General features: G+C 47.3%; 1 protein-coding gene across 4 annotated transcripts in view; it reads left to right on the top strand.

The window, feature by feature from the left end:
• SLC39A11 (solute carrier family 39 member 11) overlaps nucleotides 1-13954 on the top strand; it is a 289985-nt gene that overhangs the window by 64394 nt on the left and 211637 nt on the right. The gene's annotated exons all lie outside the window — the stretch shown is intronic.

Below are 13954 nucleotides of genomic sequence, written 5' to 3' on the forward strand. Positions count from 1 at the left end.
ATACCAGCTTAGGGTGCATGACAGACTGTCATTATAAGTTAACGTATTTCCCAGACACAATGCTGATTTCTTAGAACAAGATGCATTTAAAAAATTCTATTAAAAGATAAAAACAAAGACATCAGACTAGATTGTTTAAAGGTAATCTCTGTCCTTAAGACATATCTTGGAGTGGTGTAAACAGAAGGATTTGACATAAATGGAATATTTATACCCCTGCTGCTATCGTGTTTTAAGTCATATTGCGCCAAGCAATTTAAGAGACTCTTGGACCAGGTTCTCATTATTCATTGCTATCACGGGAAAATCATTTCATTGCAAACAAAAGTATTAAGCAATTAGAGGAAAGGCGATACCAGAGTGACAGAAAGGATTTTAAAATGCAGTCAAAACCCGGCTGTGCTGTGGGAGTCCAGCCTCCAGCCTTTAAGGAGGATGGCTGACTGCTTTCTTTTGTTGGTGGTGTTTTTTTTTTCTTTTCTTTTTGTTTTTAAATTGCTATTGGACTTTATTAAAATTCAGTCTTCTGCTCTGTGACAGTCATTGTTAAGAGAATGAAAAGATAAGCCAAGAGACTTGGAGAAAATATTGGTAAACCAGGTTTGATACAGGACTTACATCCGAAATATGCACGCCGCCTTTAGAGCCAGCTTTAAAGGTGTCAGGCTTCCCTGATGGCTCAGTGGTGAAGACTCCGCCTGCAGTGCAGGAGACCTCGGGAAGGCGCACTGGAGAGGGGATAGGCCACGCACTCCGGTGTTCTTGGGCTTCCCTGACGGCTCAGTGGTAAAGAATCGGCTTGCAATTTGGGAGACCTGGGTTCGATCCCTGGGTTGGGAAGATCCCCTGGGAGGAGGGAGAGGCTACCCACTCCAGTATTCGGGCCTGGAGAATTCCATGGACTATACAGTCGCAAAGAGTAGGACACGACTGAGCGACTTTTTTTTTTAAAGCAAACAGTAAGGAAATAAACCTGATTTAAAAATAGGTGAAAGATGTGCACGGACAACTTGGCCGAGGTTTTATGTGGATGACGAGTAAGTGTATGGAAAATGCTCAACATCTACTGCTGTTGTTTATTCGTTAAGTCGTGTCTGACTCTTGCGACCCCATGGACTGTAGCCCTCCAGGCTCCTCTGTCTGTGGGATTCTCCAGGCAAGAATACTGGAGTGGGTTGCCATTTGCTTCCCCAGGGGATCTTCCTGACCCGGGGATCAAACGCACGTCTCCAGCATTGGCAGGCAGATTCTTTACCACTGAGCCACTGGGGAGCTCCGTCTACTGTCATTCGGGAATTTCAAATTAGGACCACAGTGAAATACCGCTCTGCCCCTATGACAGTGGGGACAGAAAAGGAGAGGGAGCAAAGCCGTGGGACATATACTGCTGGCGAGTGTTGCTGTTTCTTTTTGTTTATTGCGGTGAAGAGCACGTAACAGAAAATTTGCCACTTAACTCTACTTTTAGCATACAGTCCAGTAGTATTGGCTTCCCAGGTGGGCCAGTGGTAAGGAACCCCAGGAAACACAGTCAGGAAGATCCCCTGGAGAAGGGAATGGCAACCCACTCCAGTATTGCTGCCTGGAGAATCCCATGGACAGAGGAGCCTGGTGGGCTACAGTCCACGGGGGTCACAATGAGTCAGACACGACTGAGCACGCACGCACCAGTGGTACTGAGTATGTTGTTGTGAAACAAATCTCCAGAATTTTCTCATCGTGCAGATCTGAACGTCTGTACCCATCAGACACCAGTTCCCAATTTCCCTGATAACCGTCATTCTAATTTCTGTTTCTGTGAGTTTGACTAATTTAGATGCATCACGTCAGCGCGATCATATAGCACTCATCCTTTTGTGGCATTCGTTCTCCACCTGGTATGGTGTCCTCGGGGTTCATCCACATTGCAGCATGCATCAGAATCCCCTCCCTTTTTAGGGCTGTATGATATTCCACGCTCTATGCATACCATCCATCTGGTGGTGGATGTTTGGCTTGCTTCCACCTCTTGGCTGTTGTGAGTAGTGCTGCTGTGAACACGAGTGTGTAAATATCACACCGAGACCGTGCTTTGGATTCTTTTGAAACCCAGAAGTGGAACTGATGGGTCGTATGGTGGCTCTCCTTTTCGTTTTTTGAGGAACCTCCTTCCTGTTTTCACAGCAGCTGCGCCGTTTTACAGTCTCAGCAGCGGGACACACGGGTCGCAGTTCCTCCACGTCCTCAGCGGTGTTTGTTCTGGTCTCTCCTTCCTCCCTCCCTTCCCTCCTTCCTTCCTCCCTCCTTCCCTTCTTCCTTCTTCCCCTTCTTTTTTGATAGCAGCCATCTTAATTGGTGTGAGATGATAGCTCACTGTGGTTTTTTATTTCTCCTGTGATTAGTGGTGGTGAGCATTTTTTCGTAAGTTGGCCATTTGTATAGTGTCTTTGGAGAAACGTCTAGTCAAGTCCTTTGCCCATTTTTTTTTTTTTTGACAGAGTTACTTGACTTTCTTGTTGACTGTTTTCCTATCCAAGCTTTTTAATTCAATTTAATTTAGTTTACTGGGGAAGACACTTTTTTCAAATATGGCACCTCTGTTTTTTTCCTTGAGGTATAGTTGCTGTACAGTATTATATAAATTACAGATGTGCAGTATTGTGATTCACAGTTGTTTATGCTCCCTCTGCAGCTGTCATGGAATGTTGACTGTGTTCCCTGTGTTGTACAGTATGTCCATGTGGCTTATTTCATGCGTAATGGTTTGCGCCTGATGATCCCCTGCCCCTGCCTTGCTCCGCCCCTTTTCCCTCTCCCCACTGGTGGCCACTAACGTGTTCCCGTATCTGTGAGCCTGCTTCTTTTTGTTGTATTCATTAGTCTGTTGTGTATTTTAGATTCCACGTGTAAGTAATATCATACAGAGTTTGTCTTTCTCTGGCTTATTTCACTTAGCATAATGCCCTCCACGTCCGTCCGCGTTGCTGCAAGTGGCAGAATCTCATTCTTTGTTACAGCCGCATAGTATTCCGTTGCGTGTATTTACCACATCGTTATCCAGTCATCTGTCGGTGGGCACTTCGATTGCTTCTGTGTCTTGGCGTAAACAATGCTTCCATCAAGCTAGGGGTCCACGCACCTTTTCAGATTAGTGTTTGTTTTTTTTTCCTCCAGATAAATACCCAGGAGTGGAATTGCTGGTTCGTGTGGTAGTTCTATTTTCAGTTTCTTGAGAAGCCTCCATACTGTTTTCTAAAGGAGCTGCACCAGCTTACCTTCCCACCAGCAGTGCACGAGGGTCCTCGCTTCTCCACATCCTCACCAGCATTTGCCACTCGGGCTCTCTTTGGTGCCTGCCATTCTGACAGGAGTGAGGTGACGTCCCACTGTGGTTTTGGTTAGTATTTTCCTGGTGATCAGCGACAGCCGCATCTTTTCATCTCCCGCTTGCCCGTCTCCATTTCTTTTTTGGGAAAATGTCTGTTCAGCTCTTCTGCCCGTTTTTACATGAGGTGTTTTTTTTTTGATGTTGAGTTGTATGAGCTGTGTATATTTTGGCTCTTAATCCCTTATGGGTCATTTCATTTGCAAATACTTTCACTAGATTTCCTTTTGGTTTTGTAGATGATCCCCATTGTTGCGCAAAAGCTTGGCGCCTCTGTTTTAAAACGTGAAAATCAGTGGCAAAATAGAATCTGCTTCTTTAAGAAAAAATCAACCATTTATAGTTAGCTCTCAAAAGCAAAACTTGATTTCAAAAAAGGAAAGGTAGCTATACTTACAAAATGAACACTTGGGCATTTACAGCACAAGCCTGGTGAGTTTTGCACTTGTGTTAGGCCCACTGCTGGCTTCCTGCTGGCTCAGACGGTAAAGAATCTGCCTGAAGTAACGGAGACCTAGGCTCAATCTTTGGGTCGGGAAGATCCCCTGAAGGAGGAAATGGCAACCCACTCCAGTATTCTTGCCTGGAGAATCCTGTGGACAGAGGAGCCTGGGCGGGCTACAGCCCATGGGGTCACAAAGTGTCGGACACGACTGAGCAGCTAATACACAGCACATGCTGTGGCTCAGATGTAATGTCAACGAGGCTGTGCCCCTCTGGGATCCGGGGCAAAGACATCGGAAGAAACAGTCACCTCTCCCCGTGCTGTTTATTTTTATGAGACGTCGTTTCTGGGTGGGCACGTGGACGAGGGAGACCCCACTGGGTTGACTTTAAACCACCTTTGTCTGTAAATTTCATGACTTTGGGGAGCGAGGAAGTACCCGGAGAGGGTGTTCTGCTTCAGGACTTTGTCTTCACTCAAAAAAACAGAAGAAAATCCTTTTTCCTTTGCAGAGATTTCCAGAGAAGCCCAGCGCAGCCCACGTGTTCCTGTAATACCCATTCTTGATTCTTTTTCGGGGCTTGGGGAGCATTTTCAATAAGGCCTGGTTTGCCGGGAAAGTAGCAGATTCCCCTCGCTGGTTTCTGCAGCGGTTTGTGGGTAAATTCTTCATTCTCCTCTATTTCTGTCACAAATCCGAGTCTTTTGCAAAGTGCCCATTCAGTCAAGTTGAATGTACTTTGCACAAGTCCCTCTGGTGGCCACTTAATGAGAGAGAACTTTGGGTCTCTGCGGAGCTCTGTGATATCCTGTCCTTTTGTTCTTCCCCTTCTTGTGTGAAAACTGGGGTCATTGTATTGAAGGCAGTAACTAGGGCATCCCTTAGGTTTTCTGTGGGGCTAGCTAAGTACCGCCTGTTGAGCGCTTCCTACGTGCTTGGTGCTGTTATAAGCTGTGCCTGTGTGCTGACTCACCGTCTTTCGTCCCATGGCACAAGTGCTGCACTGCTCCCGTTTTGCAGATCAGAGACTTGAGTCCCAGAGCGGTGACGAGCAGGAGTCCCGCTGCAGTGCGCGTGCTGTGGGCCTCTGCAGTGCCACCTCTTAGACCGATCTCATCCGTTGATCCTGTCCCCATCCGCAAGCGCTCTTCTGCCTGAAGATGCCCACCATTCCCTTGGGCTCTCGCCGACATGCAGTCTGATTTGACAGGTCTGGAGTGGGCCCCAAATTCTTTATGTTTCACGAGCCTCCCAGGTGAAGGTGATGCTGCTGGTCCCTGGGGCCGGTCGGAGTGGCTGCGAATTGAGGGTACAGCCGTGTAGCAGAGATGGAACCTCACGGTTGGAAGTGCCCTTGAATGTTTGTGGGTCAGTGCCTAGCAGGGGGTGTCTCACACCTGAGCCCTTGATATTCTGACTTAGGAGGCCTGGGCTCCTGTGCTCTCTATTTCATTCTTTCTTTGTTTTAAGATGTCTGCGTATTTATTTATTTGGCTGTACCAGGTTTTAGTGATAGCTTACAGTGAACACCATGGGATTTGTGATCTCCAAAGAAGAAGATTTAGCTTCAGGACCAGAGACCAGGCTTGACCACTCAGGGCCCTTGTGTGGCAGAAGTTTTATTAGAGTGAAAAGGGAGAGAGAAAGCTTCTGACACAGACATCAGAAGGGGGTGGAGAGTGCCCAGCTTGCTAGTCTAAGCAACGGAGCTATATACTTTTTTACTTGGTTATTACAGTAAATCAAAAGAATGTCTCAGGGTTGTAAAGATCTTACCAGATCCACTCCCACAATTTACATTTTAAGATGATAGGATTAGAATTTAACAATAGAAAGATCTTACCAGACCCACTCCCATAATATATGTTTTAAGATAACAGGATTAGTCAGAAGATTCTCAAGAAGGAGAAACTGCCCTCAAGCAGGATACATTCAGTTCAGTTCACTTCAGTCCCTCAGTGTCTGACTCTTTGCGAATCCATGGACTGCAGCACGCCAGGCCTCCTTGTCCATCACGAACTCCCGGAGTTCACTCAAACTCATGTCCATTGAGTCCGTGATGCCATCCAACCATCTCATTCTCTGTCGTCCCCGTCTCCTCCCACCTTCAGTCTTTCCCAGCATCAGGGTCTTTTCAAATGAGTCAGCTCTTCACATCAGGTGGCCAAAGCATTGGAGTTTCAGCTTCAGCATCAGACCTTCCAATGAACACCCAGGATTGATCTCCTCTAGAATGGACTAGTTGGATCTCCTTGCAGTCCAAGGGACTCTCAAGAGTCTTCTCCAGCACCACAGTTCAAAAGCATCGATTCTTTGGCGATCAGCTTTCTTCACAGTCCAACTCTCACATCCATACATGACCACGGGAAAAACCATAGCCTTGACTAGACGGACCTTGGTTGGCAAAGTCATGTCTCTGCTTTTTAATATGCTATCTAGGTCGGTCATAACTTTCCTTCCAAGGAGTAAGCGTCTTTTAATTTCATGGTTGCAATCAGCATCCACAGTGATTTTGGAGCCCCCAAAAATAAAGTCTGACACTGTTTCCACTGTTTTTCCATCTATTTCCCATGAAGTGATGGGACCAGATGCCATGATCTTAGTGTTCTGAATGTTGAGTTTTAAGCCAACTTTTTCACTCTCCTCTTTTGTTTTCATCAAGAGGCTTTTGAGTTCCTCTTCACTCTCTGCCATAAGGGTGGTTTCATCTGCATATCTGAGGTTATTGATATTTCTCCTGCCAATCTTGATTCCGTCTTGTGCTTCTTCCAGCCCAGCGTTCCTCATGATGTACTCTGCATATAAGTTAAATAAGCAGGGTGACAGTATACAACCTTGACGTACTCCTTTTCCTATTTGGAACCAGTCTGTTGTTCCATGTCCACTTCTAACTGTTGCTTCCTGACCTGCATACAGGTTTCTCAAGAGGGAGGTCAGGTGGTCCAGTATTCCCATAATCCTTAGTACAGAGTTTAAACTGAGTTGTTTTGTTGTGTCATCAGATTTATAGAAAAAAAATGTTTTTTGTGGCTACGACAAAGGAATGTAGAAAAAAAAGTTTGTCATTTCCTCCTTGAGAATGCCAGACCCCCATCTCCCCTTCAAGAGCACCAGACCCCTCTCTCCTCCTGGGGAATCCCGGACTTCTTATCAACCTACCTAGACATTGACTCTCTTGTTAGTTGCAACAATGCGGGATCTAGTTCCCTGACCAGGGTTGAACCCAGGCCCCCTGCATCGGGAGAGCAGAGTCTTAGCCACTGGACCACCAGCGAGATCTGTTTCTAAGAAGCTTCACAGGGCACCTGGGATGCACAGCCAGGTTTGGGAACCAGCAGAGCTCATCCAGCTCTCAGCTGTGGTTTGAGTCTCTGCCTCAGGATCCGCCTGAAGGTTGTGTGGAGACTGGGAGGTCCCGCTTTCAGAGGCAGCTCCCAGCACCATCCTGTCTCGAGGGGAACTAGGGTCTCCTTGGCGAGCGTATTGGTTTCCTAGGCCTGCTGTAAAGAAAGTGCCACAAACGGAGTGCTTTAAACCGCAGAAGTTCATCGTGTCAGTTCTGGAGGCTAAAAGGCTGCAGTCAAGGTGTTGGCAGAGCCATGCTCCTTCTGAAAGCTCCGGGTAGTTCTCTGCTGCTGTGTGTGTCCGTCCCTGAGCGTGCCCTTCTATTTTTGTTTACGTTTCTTCTCTTTCGGCCGCTCTGGGTCTTCGTTGCAGTGCGCAGGCTCTCTGGCTGTGGTGTGGGCTTCGGTGCCCCGTGGCGTGTGGCGTCTCAGTTCCTGGACCAGGGATCAGACGCACGTCCGCTGCATTGGAAGCCAGACGCTTAACCACTGGGCCACCAGGGAAAGTGATACTAGTCAGTCGTGTCCGAATCTTTGCGACCCCATGGACTGCAGCCCTCGAGGCTCCTCTGTCCGTGGGATTCTCCAGGCAGGAGTTCTGGAGTGGGTAGCCATTCCCTTCTCCAGGGGATCTTCCCAATCCAGGGGTTGAATCCGAGTCTCCTGCATCACAGGCAGATTCTCCACTGTCTGAGTCACCAGGGAAGCCCATCACAGGAGCCCCTGAATTTCCCCTTTTAAAAAGGGCATAATCGTTTTGGAGAGGGGCCCTCTCTAATGACCGCATCCTAACTGCATCATCTGCAAAGACCTTATTTGCAAGTCAGGCCCCATTCACCGATGCTTGGGTTAGGACTGGAGCACCTCTGGGGGAGGACACGGGCGAACCCGTAACAGGGAGGTGGAGCGTAGACAAGGAGGTGCCACCCTGAAGTGGTGGACATTGCGGGTTGAAGCTGGGGCCCCATCCTTGTGAGAAGAGTTTGGATCAGATCAGCATCTCAGGTAAACACCGCCTGACCCTGAGGGGTCCAGCAGCCAGCCCCGTCAGTGGAGTTGTGGGCAGACACTCCGAGAGCTGTGGTGTGACTGAGTACCCCGTCCGCAGGCGCCCCCAGCTCCTTCTGCCCAGCCTGGCATGGCTCTCCTTCCCTGGGCACTGCAGGCCAGGCAGCTCATTGCTTGCCTTGTACCTGGTGCTGTGCTGAGTGGACACACCCATGGGCGGTTTGCAGCCCCTGATGAGTTCCTGTCCGTGTGCCTAGCCGGTCCCCAGCCTGGTCTCCTAACCCTCTGATGAACTAATCGATGCAGGATGAATTGTGAGGGGGAGCGACTTCTCTGCTCCTAACCAGACAAAATCGATCCTATGAGAGGGTTATTGCTGCTGCACGCCAATTCGCCAGAGCTATTGGTTAGCAGGATCATTCACTTTAGCAATCAATGAAATAGACTCCGGATGTTGTTATGTTTCATATAAACAAATGGCCTTCCTCCTGATTCGTTTGGTGTCCCGTTTCCAGGGGGAAGTGGTGGATGACCAGGGCCTGATGAAGTGCTTTGTGGCACAAGGGACCAGCTGCCAGATGCCGTGTGACTGTGCTTTCTCAGCTCCTGCAAAAAGGCTTTGCCTGACTGCAGTGGTTCTCACGTTCCAGCTCCCAAATCCCCTGGATGGATGAGCCCAGCTCCACAAAAGGGTGGGTTTCAGGAGGTCTGGGAGGAGGCCCAAGAATTTGTACTTCTAACAAGTTCCTGGGTGCCGTGAGGCTGGCCTGGGGAGCCCACTTTGAGAACTACTGCCTCCCTGGAAACAGCCCAGTCCCCTGGGAAGCCTTTTGGATTCAGTGTGCATAGGCTGACGTGGAACCAGTCAAAAGGTATGAAAAGGGTGCTCAGGGAAAAGTGAGTCTCTCACTCCTGTCTCCCTGTTTCCCGTTTGCCTTCCCAGAGGCCACTCCTTCTATCAGGGTTTTTTTTTCCCTCCCCTCTGGTCTTCTAGTGGTGCCCTGTGTCTCTCTTGAAAGTGAAAGTATAGTCAGTCGTGTCCGACTCTTTGTGACCCCGTGGACTGTAGCCCGCCAGGCTTCTCTGTCCATGGGATTCTCCAGGCAAGGATACTGGAGTGGGAAGCCATTCCCTACTCCAGGGCATCTTCCCAAGCCAGGGATCGAACCTGGGTGTCCCGCATTGCAGGCAGCTCTCTTAGCACCGAGTTTAGATGTGTCACAAGTGCTTTGTTCCCTGGTTTAGTCAACACTTAGAGAACGGTTCTGTACCTGCACATCTACGCGAGCCATCAAGGTTTGATTGTCTTTGTGGCTGTTGCTGTAAACCAGGCCAGCACGGTGTTCTGTCAAATGGAAGTCCTGTAAGTTGTGAAAGCACTTCCCCATTGAGGGACATGTAGGTTGATTCACAGTCACTTTTTTTGCTTTTACTAACAGTGGTGCAGTGCCTCTCCTGGCCCATTAAATAGACATTTTGTTGTTGCTGAACTTTAGCTAATGGAGTTGCTTGATTAAGCAGATGTTCTGTGTTCCTATTGCCTGTAACACTTTGAGTATCTACTGGCTGGATCCTGCCCTGTCTTTAGATCACTAAGAGTCAGTTGTTTACCGCAACCATTTATGCCAGTGATATTTCTTGCAACCACTTGATGTAACCAAATATTACACAAACTGATGATGAAATACGAGGGTGGAAAAGGAGTTTTGATGAGAGTTCAGTCAACTGGTTTGGATAGATTTGCTAACGTTGAACCACCAAGTTTCTGTCGAGTAAAGCAGAGCAAAGACAGCTGTCAAAGTCTGGGCGACAAATTGGAAAAATTGAGAACACCTCTGTTTTCAGATTTCTCCCCGCTTGTCTTTAAGTCCTTACACCACGTTAAAGAAGCCTAATCTGAAGATTGCCAGTGAACTGTTAGGGGTATGGGTTTTGCAAAATAGGTGAAGCCCAACTTGATTCTTGACCTCAATGCACTGAAATGACTTCTGTGTTACATCGTCAGATGGGCAAGTTAATGGACGTGTATTTACCTGAGGTTGAAATTACTCTGGCAGGGGAGATACATCCCTTTGTCCACTTTAGAAATTAACTAATGACCAGTTTGGGTCACATCAGAACAGAGAGTACCTCCTGTGCACATTCGGGCCCACGCGGACATGTCCTCAGTAGGACTCCTAAGAGCACACGTTCAGGTCCACGCGGACATGTCCCCAGTAGGACTCCTAAGAGCACACGTTCAGGTCCACGCGGACATGTCCCCAGTAGGACTCCTAAGAGCAGGGTTACAGGGTAGTTTGTGACTTCTCCCTTTTTAAAGCAATTCCCCAGGTGCCCTCTGTAGAGCTTGTTTCTAATTCACACTATCACCAACAATATCTGAGAAGGACTTTCCCTGTACCTCAGGCAAGAATACTGGAGTGGGTCGGCATTCCCTTCTCCAGAGGATCTTCCCAACCCAGGGATCGGACCCGGGTCTCCCGCCATTTGTGTTTCCTGTTCTGTGAACCATCTGTATCTTTATATTATCTTTCTGTTGTGTTATTGGTCTTATTATTATTTTAGAGTTGCTTGTATGTTGAGGAATTATCTGTCATATTATTATAATTATTTTCTCAGTTTGTCACTTACAGACTTTGTTTATGGTGCTTCTACATAGATATTCACTTAATTTTTACTTGCTAATTTTCTTGAGCCATATTTAGTAAAGTCTTTCTCGTCCAAGATGAGTCAAAGTAAGTATATTTTCTATGCTCATTTTCCTGTTTTTTCCACTTAAACCTTTGATTCACCTAGAATCCATTTTAGTAGAAGTGAGGTAGAGGTTAAGATGCACGTATTACCAAGTGGATACTGAAAGTCCTAATACCATGTGTTGAATAATATGTCTTTCCTCCATTGGTATGAGATGCCAACTATATTGTTTGCTTAATTAGAAAATGTGTTTATTTTTCATTTCTGGATTTTTCAGTCCTAAGATGAGTAAAGTGCCAGACATAAGCCATAGGTAGCTATTCAGCATATGAAATGTGGCTAGCCCAAATTGAGATGTGCTGTAAATGTAAAATACACACCAGATTTTGAAGATTTACTATATATATATATATATATATATATATATATTATTAAATGAGATGTTATATATACGCATATAATGTCTCATTAATAATTTTTATATTGCTGGCATATTGAAGCGATATGTTAGCTGTATTGGGTAAAGTGAAATTGATATTACTGAGGTTAGTTTCGCCTGTTCTTCCTTTGCCGTCTTTATTGCAGCCTTCTGCGCATTTGTGTGTTTTACTTTGTGGGGCGGGTTTGTGGCCCCCGCTGCCTCGTGCTGTGCTGCTCTAACCTCCCTGCCCCAGCTCTTCATGTCTGCACTGTTCCAGTGACTGGGAGTTTGTTTTATGATCTCTTGTACCCCTAGTGACTCCGATGGTAAAGAATCTGCCTGTAACCTGGGAGACCCAAGTTCGGTCCCCGGGTCGGGAAGCTCCCCTGGAGAAGGGCATGGCACCCCACTCCAGTGTTCTTGCCTGGAGAATCCCATGGACGGAGGAGCCTGGTGGGCCACAGTCCGTGGGCTCGCAGAGAGGCAGACACGACTGAGCGACTAACGCATATGAACATACGCCCCCAGTATTACTTTTCCTTTTCAAAACTTCTTGGTTACTCTTATAGCTTGTTTTTCCATGCAAACTTTAGAGTCAGCTTTCTAGTCTCAATAGCGTCTTCTAGGTGTTTTTATGAGGTTTGTTTCAAGTTTATAGATTCACTTGGGCAGAAGTGACAGCTTCAGGATGATGAGATTTTCTGTCCAAGGACAGGGTATGCGACTCCACTCATTCAAATCGTTGATTTTGTCTCCATAGCATTTTCAGTTTCTTCCTTAGTATATTCCTGGGTGTTGCATGTCCTCTAGTTTCTGTTATAAATGGGATCTTTTCTTTAATATATTCTATCTGCTTGATGTTTCTGCACAGGGAAAATATTGATTTTTTTTTCCAGACTACTTGTACCAAACTACCAAATAAAATATTCTTGTTGTTAGTTATTGTTCTTTAAATGATTCTCTGAGATTTGTGTATATCATCATAATTATGGTTTCCTTTTCTGTTATTTTTTAATGTTAGACGTGACTTCTTGTGTCTCATTTCTGTCTTTTCTCTCGTCCTATTCTGTTGATAGCTCAGTTTCTAATTATCAGACAGTCTGTTCCCCAGCCTTATTTCTGCCCTTTTGCTGCTCCCTGCTGCTTTCTCAGTGAAGAACTGACATGTTATTGTTAGTGTTGTGCTGTTGGTTTTAACTCCCAAAGCGTTAACCCGAGCGATGTGGCTTCCTGACTGGGAGCAATAAAAAGCCTATGGATACCATTAAATTCTGTAAAAAAAAGTCCAAATATTTGACACTGAAATTGGGGTAGGTGTGAGGACGTTCTTTTTATACATAAGACTTTTTTTTTTTTTTTGCACAGAAGGAGTTAGCTCAGTTTATATTGGAGCATCTCTTATGGGAACACTAACTAATGTTTTTGCTATGCTATTTCAAGAACTTGCGGTCTGGGGGTTTTATAGCTGTTTTGCCATAAAGCCATCTCCTCTGTGGGTTTATCTTTCATCATAAGTTGGGCCCTTGGGATCTAGCTGATATTTCCTGCTTTGTTTAAGCAATAACTGAACCCAGCACTGTTCCAGGCATGGTGGAGAAACAGAGGAGAAAGGTGGATCCGCGTCCTGCAGAAATGTACAGAACCTTGGGAGAGACAGAAACCATGCACTTGGGGACTTCTGTTGTGGTCCAGTGGTTAGAACTCAGCACTTTCACTGCTGGGGGTGTGGGTTCAGCCCCTGGTTGTGGGTAGTGGGGCCAAAAAGCAAATGAACAAGCAGACAAAAACCCATGCAGTTGAAGGGCAAGAGGGCAGTTCATGATCTCAAACAAACTGGGTGGAGGTGGGGTTGTGTGTATTGCCCGCCAGTGCAGGGGACGCCCACTACGTGGGTGCGATCCCTGGGTAAGGAAGATCCCCTGGAGGAGGAGATGCTGGTGCTCTTGCCTGGAGAACCCCATGGTCGGAGAAGCCCGGTGGGCTGCAGTGCTTGGGGTTGCAGGGAGGAAGATACGACAGCACGCGTGCACACGTGTATTGCCCACCCAGACGTGTTCTCGTGTTTGGGCATCTCTGGTCACAGTGGGCAGGTAAATGATGAGCAGGGGACCAATGGGGTGGCCTGCTGGGAGCAGAGAAGTGGGTTGGCCTCACCGTCTGGGAGAAGCACTCCTGCTGCTGGGCCAGCCGGTCAAGGGAAGGGCGCCCCCTCGTGGGGACAGCAGGAAAGACCCGTGGTGGTCAAATGGGTGGTTTGGGGGGCTCCGAAGAGCTCTGGTACCACGGTCCCGTATGTCTCCGTGCAGAGAAGAGTTCAGCGAGAGAGAAAGTGGTGGATAAGAAACGATCTATTAGTGTAGGACACCTGTCAGGCTTACAGGCGGGCGAGTGAGCAGTGTTGTGCCCCAGGAACTCAGTGGGCTACGGTTTTATACTCAAAGGAAGAGGTGGCGGCAGAAGACTCGAGTGGACGTCATGCTTCCATCCCCAGCTCCTCCTCCAGGTTGGACTGGGGTCTTTTCTTGTCCCTGCATCGTCAAGCTAGGTCCACAAATCATTGTGTTTCATGTGTGCAGAGAGCTTGTCCTGGGGTCCTGAACTTACTGAGCCCCCTGAGCAGGATGTGGGGCTCATGCCCCCATCGTTTTTGGTCTGGAGGCCTGTCTGGAGCTTCTGT

The sequence above is a fragment of the Moschus berezovskii genome, chromosome 20 (assembly GCF_049115385.1).
Source record: "Moschus berezovskii isolate FMDL1 chromosome 20, NW_MosBer_1.0, whole genome shotgun sequence".
NCBI lineage: Eukaryota > Metazoa > Chordata > Mammalia > Artiodactyla > Moschidae > Moschus > Moschus berezovskii.